Source organism: Arachis hypogaea, chromosome 18 (assembly GCF_003086295.3).
Source record: "Arachis hypogaea cultivar Tifrunner chromosome 18, arahy.Tifrunner.gnm2.J5K5, whole genome shotgun sequence".
In the NCBI taxonomy this organism is placed as follows: domain Eukaryota; kingdom Viridiplantae; phylum Streptophyta; class Magnoliopsida; order Fabales; family Fabaceae; genus Arachis; species Arachis hypogaea.
The window spans coordinates 53,151,696-53,158,389 of record NC_092053.1 but is presented as its reverse complement, the minus strand read 5'-3'; the positions used below and the strand labels follow the sequence as shown (position 1 = coordinate 53,158,389).

The following is a 6,694-nucleotide window of genomic DNA, read 5'->3' as shown; positions in this document are numbered from 1 at the left end:
CAAATTCAAAATGTGTCATTGATTGATGTATAAGTTTCATATTCCATTTTATTTGTTAAAGGTACCTTGAACATCAATCTATGTCCATACCTTCATCCAATTCACAATTGCTTGATTTTTGCTTGAATGCTTTTATGCTTCTTTATTGCTTGTTTGGTTGTCTTAACCTTCAAGTTTTCTTTGAAGTATTTCAAGCACACTAGAATGAGTGAAGTACACCCTTCTTTTGTATAATTGTGACATGGCTTTTAAACACTAGGGTGTGAGTTCTAAACCGTGCACAAACTTAGAATTCACAAACCTATTTCTCATCAATGTCACACTAATTCGCTCACCTCATTCTAGTGATTTACCTCATTCCAACAATTTATGCTTCCTTGCTTTTGCATTTACTTTTCTTACTATCCTGCCTTCTATTTTCAGGATGAGTCATTATAAGCAAAAATGGAAGTGGAAGAAAGAACACGCAGCAAACAGTTGATCCGCTAGCTGAAGGTGGCAATCTAGAGAGTCGCCATACCCCCTTTCTCATCTTAGAATACACCGAAGACGGTGCAAACTTTTAAGTGTGGGGAGGTCGTCCGACCGAATCGGCACTTTTGGGTGACAAATTTCTAATCCTAACACTTGTGCATTTTATTTTTAGGATTTTTCGTTGCATTTTCTTGTTTTGCATATATAATAAGCTTAGTCAAAATAATGAAATTTATCCAAGGATTTTATCTATAGGGCACCCCAATTGATTTGAGTAAAAATTTTTTTATTGAACTTGTTTGAATTACATATATTGTGGAACGTGATTTTTGAGCTAAGAACATACAAGCATGTGAGTTTTGAGCCTAACTGTGTGGTTACATCATATAACCACTATTTTCCTTCTTGTGTGTGATTATTCTCTTTTTATGATTGTAATCTTTGATTTGTCTGATTCTTTATGTCCATTATTTCATGTATACATGTATTTATATGATTGAGGCCATTGTTTCAATTAGCTCACTTACCCAAATAGCCTACCTTTTATCTTCCATTGTTAGCCAATTTTAAGCCTATGCTTAACCTAATTGTTCTTAATTTAGCACATTACAAGCCTTAAGTGAAAAACAATAAATGTCCCTTATTTGGATCTTTGATTAGCTTAGGCTAGTGAGAGTTCTTATCATTCAAGTTTGGGAGAGTTGGGAACATTGGTTGGGATAAAAGAATGTTTTTGTTTTTTTTTTTTTGAATATTTTGGAAATAAGGTACATACTCATGCATCAATTATGTTTAAACCATATGCATTGATGCTCTTCTATATATTTTAGTTTGGAAAAAAGAAAAAAAATGAATGATGAAAAAAAAAAGAAAAATGAAAAGAAAAAATATATAGAGAAAAGAAAAAAAAAAGAAAAGCAATAAAAAGGGGACAAAACGCCCAAAGTAGAGTTCAATAATATCAATGCATATAGGATGTGAATTGAAAAGAAAATGCATGAGTGTGTGAAAAAGTGAGGATTATGGGTAGTTAGGTTTGTTTAGAATTTTATAAGTTGTTATATAGGTTAGGTGGGAAGCTTAAGTTAATCAAAGATTCAAACCTCAAGCCCACTTAACCATATGCATCCTTACCTTGACCCTAGCCCCATTACAACCTATGGGAAAGTCCTCATGATATTTGTATGCATGCATGAAATAATTGTTGATTGTTAGATGAAAAATAAATCTTGGAAAGCATGATTAGGAGAGAAGTGAGTGAATTAATCCTATACACTTGAGTGGCTAGAGCAGATACACATCCGGTGAGGGTTCGATTGCTCAATTACATATTTTCACCATGATCACCTCTTTTCTGACAAGTTTGTAAAATCTTTCAATAGCTCAATTCAATTGTGGATTTGATTTGATTATGATTTCTTTAGCCCATATGTCGTATATGCTTTCTTGGGAATTAATTTATTTTGACCAAGTATGCATTCAATTAGATAGATTGCATTTATATAGGTTTCATTTAGGCAGTTTACATTGAATAAATGATAATACCCATTGTCTCTTTCTTGGTTTAGCATGAGGACATGCTTGGTTAAGTATGGGGAGATTTGATAAACCCTAATTTTGTGGTTTATCTTGTGCTTAATTTAGAGGATTTTATCACTTTTTCTCACATTTATTCAAATGGCATGGTTTTATGACTTTCTCCTAATTTGTTCTTAAGAGTGAAAACATGCTTTTTAGGCCCTTAATTGGTTAATTTTAATTCACCTTTGATTCCACTAGATGCCTTGATGTGTTTGTTAGTGAATTCAGGATGAAAAGGCTAGGAACGAATCAAAGGAGTGAAGAGAAAAGCATGCAAAGTGGAGAATTCATGGAAAAACAAGAATTTGGAGTGCATACATCGACGCGCAAGTGTTTGACAAAATGCTTGGAAGGATGTTAGAGTAGATTTTTATGTTCTTGGATTGGGATGGTAACTTAGGTGAACTTGAGTTGCTAATGTCCAAGTGATTGATTATTGGTGTCCATTGACTCTAGCTTCCACTAAGTTTATTAGTGAGGTGGCTAGGACTTATGGATTAGGATTGATATAGCTCATTTGTCTTTCCTTCACTCGTTAGAGGATGACTTAATGGGATTAATCATTGCAATTATCATGTTGTGGTTAGTAACATGGATAAAGATCCTTAACCAACAACTCTTGCCAAGAATTTTTTGTCATTTGAGTTTCATTTACTTTATTGCCATTTACATTTCTTGTCTCTTATTCAAAACGCCAAAAATATACAATCCATAACGAATAACATGAACACTTCCTTGCAATTCCTTGAGAGACGACCCGAGGTTTAAACACTTCGGTTATTTTCATTGGGGTTTGTACTTGTGACAAACAAAATTAAATTTCAATGTGAGGATTGCTTCTTGGTTTAGAACTATACTTGCAACGAGAATTCATTGAGAAATTCTATATCGACACAATTTTTCCTCTCATCAAACCCCTTTCTTGTCTTTTTTGAGTTTGGCATGAGTGATGCCAGGGCATTTTGGCTAGTTTCACTGACCTTTTCTTTATGGTTTTAGGGTAGTTTCATGCACTTTCTTAGGAAATAAGCAAGTTTTGGGTAAATAATCACTTACATCTTGATTCAAGCAAACATTGTGAATTTTACATGATTTCAAGAAAATTATGCATGAATTAAATGACAAAATTGAATGATGCATGTCTCATAACTTGGATTAGAGCTTTGATGCACTTTATTGCTTGATTTCAGGACAAAGGAAGCAAGGAAGAACCACGTTAGTAGCCACGTTAGTCTAGCTAACGTGACCACTAACGTGGAATGGAGGCTAACTTGCAACGTTAATGAGAAAAGTGATCGCCATTAACGCCTTCGTGAGCCATCATAGCCCACGTTAGTTGCCACGTTAACTTTGTTAACTTGGAAGCTAACATGGAAGAGAAGTAGAACTCCAACGTTTGTGGTAAAAGTAAGTGCTACTAACGTTCCAAAGTGGCAGCTGGCCACGTTAAGAGTCACGTTAACTCTGTTAACGTGAACTCTAACGTGGATAAGGAAGATCATGCCAACATTAGTGACACTCACCTTTGTCACTAACGTTGGACTAAGCTCATATTGGCCACGTTAAGAGCCACGTTAACCTAGTTAACGTGGACTCTAACGTGGAGGGAGCAAGGAATCACCAACGTTAGTGACACTCACTTTGTCACTAACGTTGGACTAAGCCACTTTGAGCCACGTTAGTTGCCACGTTAACTCAGTTAACATGGAAGCTAACGTGGAGGAGAGAATGAGGAGCCAACGTTAGTGACACTCACCTTTGTCACTAACATTGGGGATGGCTACCAATACCACGTTAGAGGCCACGTTAACGCAATTAACGTGAACTCTAACATAGGAAAGGGGGCGTTTTGGAGCGTTAGTGACAAAGGTAAGTGTCACTAACGCTCTTGAGGCTAAAGTGTGCTCACATTAAGAGCCACGTTAGTTATACTAACGTGAACTCTAACGTGAGAAAGGGGGGACTCTCAACGTTATTAAAAAAGGTAAACCCCAATAACGTGTGCGAAGGACCAAGAGGAAACGTTAGTGGTCACGTTGGTGCCACTAACGTTGAAGTTAACGTGGACCATTCTTGGGTTAGGAACGTTAGTGAAAAAGGTGATTGTCACTAACGTTCTCGAACCCACACTTTCACTTAACGTTAACGCCACTAACGTCCTAAGCTAAAGTCCATGCCTACTTCACACTCTCTTTCTGCAAGTAAAGCTAAGCCCACTGAAGATGATAACTGCTTCAACTCAAAATCCAAAGGCCCATATCCAAGACTTGAAGAAGCAACTAGAAGATCAGAAGAATAGTATAAATAGGGAGAACTTTGAACTAGAGGAGAGCTTTTTGGCACTATTAGAATTACTCTCTGTATTTTTTACTTTTTCTGCAACTTCTAGTTTAACATTTCAGAATGCATTCTCCATCTTTGTTTTCCATTCCCAGAGCTATAAACAACTAAACCCCTTTCATTGGGTTAGGGAGCTCTGTTGTAATTTGATGGATCAATAATAGTTTTCATTATTCTTCTTCTTTCTTTTCTCTTGATTTTACTAGAAGGCTTTTAATCTTCATCCAATTGAGTAGTTATCTTGGAAAAGAAGCTATTCATACTTGGATCTCTTCGGAACCTTGGAAGAGGAATGAAGAGATCATGCTAGAAATGCTTTCTCATGTTGGACCAAATTTGGGTTTGGATGGATATAGTGACATATAATCTTACCAACACTTTGATTTGGAAATACATGTGGTATAATCAGTGACCATACCTCGTCTCTTCTCATGAGTAATTGGACCAAGGAATTGGCTATTGATCAAGATTTGAGAGAATTGAATTACCAAGGAATTGGAATTCAATCACTTAAGATTGCCAAGGAGATCAATGAATGCATTGATTGAGGAAGAGATGAAAATGAACTTGATCCGGAGGATGCAACATCTCCTAAGCCCAATGAACTCCCCATTTCTTATCTTACCCATTGTCTTTAATTTCTGCCCATTTACTTTTATGATCATCTTCCCCATTCCCATTTAAGATTCTGCAATTTACTTTCCGTCATCTCTTTTCAGCGCTTTATTTCCAACATTTACATTTTCTGCTATTTACTTTCCCGCCATTTAATTTCCTGCAACTCTCAAACCAAATTCTGCTTAGCTCAACTAGAACATTCCTCCAATTAAAGTTGCTTGACCAATCAATCCCTGTGGGATTCGACCTCACTCTTTCGTGAGTTATTACTTGACGACAATTCGGTATACTTACCAGGGAGATTTGTTAAGAGACAAATTTTTGTGCATCAAGTTTATGGCGCCTTTGCCAGGGATTGATTTTATATCAATAATGATTAAATTGGTGGATAACTAGATTGAGCATTTTTCTTGATTTATTTTTATTTGAGTAATTTACTTTTAGTTTTAGCTATTTTCTCCCTTTCTCCCTACCAGTTTTCTTAGTTGTTTACAATTTATTTCACTAACCCACTAACTGTTTGATATATTGCATCACTCACACTAACAGCATTTCTAACAGGAACACTTTCTGCATCTATTTCCTTGCTTGTACCTTGTTGGTTGTATGACAAGGAGAAGAAGCGGGGCTTCAACTTCCTTTGATTCTGAACGTGAGAGGACCTTCCTTAGATTAAGGAGGGAAGCAAGAGGAAAACGAGTAGTTGGTGCAGAGGAAAAGGAGGAATACTTTGAATCAAACATGGATGAGAACATGGAGAACCATCATGAAGAAGAAGCTCAGAACCATGGCAGAGAAGGTCCAGCAAATCATGCTGGGCAAGAAAGAAGAGTTCTAGGGTCCTACATCAATCCAAACCCAGGGAATTGTGGAAGTAGCATCCAAAAGCCAACCATACATGCCAACAACTTTGAACTAAAGCCACAACTCATCACCCTTGTTCAGAACAACTGTTCATTCAGAGGAGGTGTCCAAGAAGATCCCAATCAACATCTAACCATATTCTTAAGGATATGTGATACTGTGAAGTCTAATGGTGTTCATCCTGACACCTATAGACTGCTCCTATTTCCCTTCTCACTCAAGGACAAAGCAGCTAAGTGGCTGGAGTCTTTCCCGAAGGAGAGTTTAACAACCTGGGAAGATGTAGTGAACAAATTCTTGGCAAGATTCTACCCTCCTCAACAAATTAACAGGCTGAGATCTGAGGTACAAACCTTTAGGCAGCAAGATGGTGAGACTCTATATGAAGCATGGGAGAGGTTCAAGGACCTAACAAGAAGATGCCCGCCAGATATGTTCAATGAATGGGTGCAGTTGCATATTTTCTATGAAGGCCTTTCGTATGAATCAAAGAAGGTAGTAGACCACTCATCCGGGGGATCTCTGAACAAGAAGAAGACCATTGAAGAAGCCCTAGATGTCATTGAGACTGTAGCAGAGAATGACTACTTCTATGCTTCTGAAAAAAGCAACACTAGAGGAGTGATGGAGCTGAACAATGTGGATGAACTGCTAGCTCAAAACAAGCTTATTACTAAGCAGTTGGCTGACCTTACCAAAAATATGGAGAGGAATCAAGTGACAGCAATCACCACCTCAGCAGCAGCTCAAGAAGGAGTGAATGAAGAAGTAGAGGGTGATCAGGAATAAGCCAACTACATTGGAAATTCACCTAGGC

At 37.2% G+C, this 6,694-nt stretch overlaps 1 non-coding gene across 1 annotated transcript; it reads right to left on the bottom strand.

The window, feature by feature from the left end:
* Nucleotides 1–6,207: 6,207 nt before the first annotated feature.
* Nucleotides 6,208–6,314, bottom strand: LOC112774872 (small nucleolar RNA R71). Its single transcript, XR_003189329.1, has one exon. It is a non-coding gene; the product is annotated as a small nucleolar RNA R71 (small nucleolar RNA).
* Nucleotides 6,315–6,694: the final 380 nt, after the last annotated feature.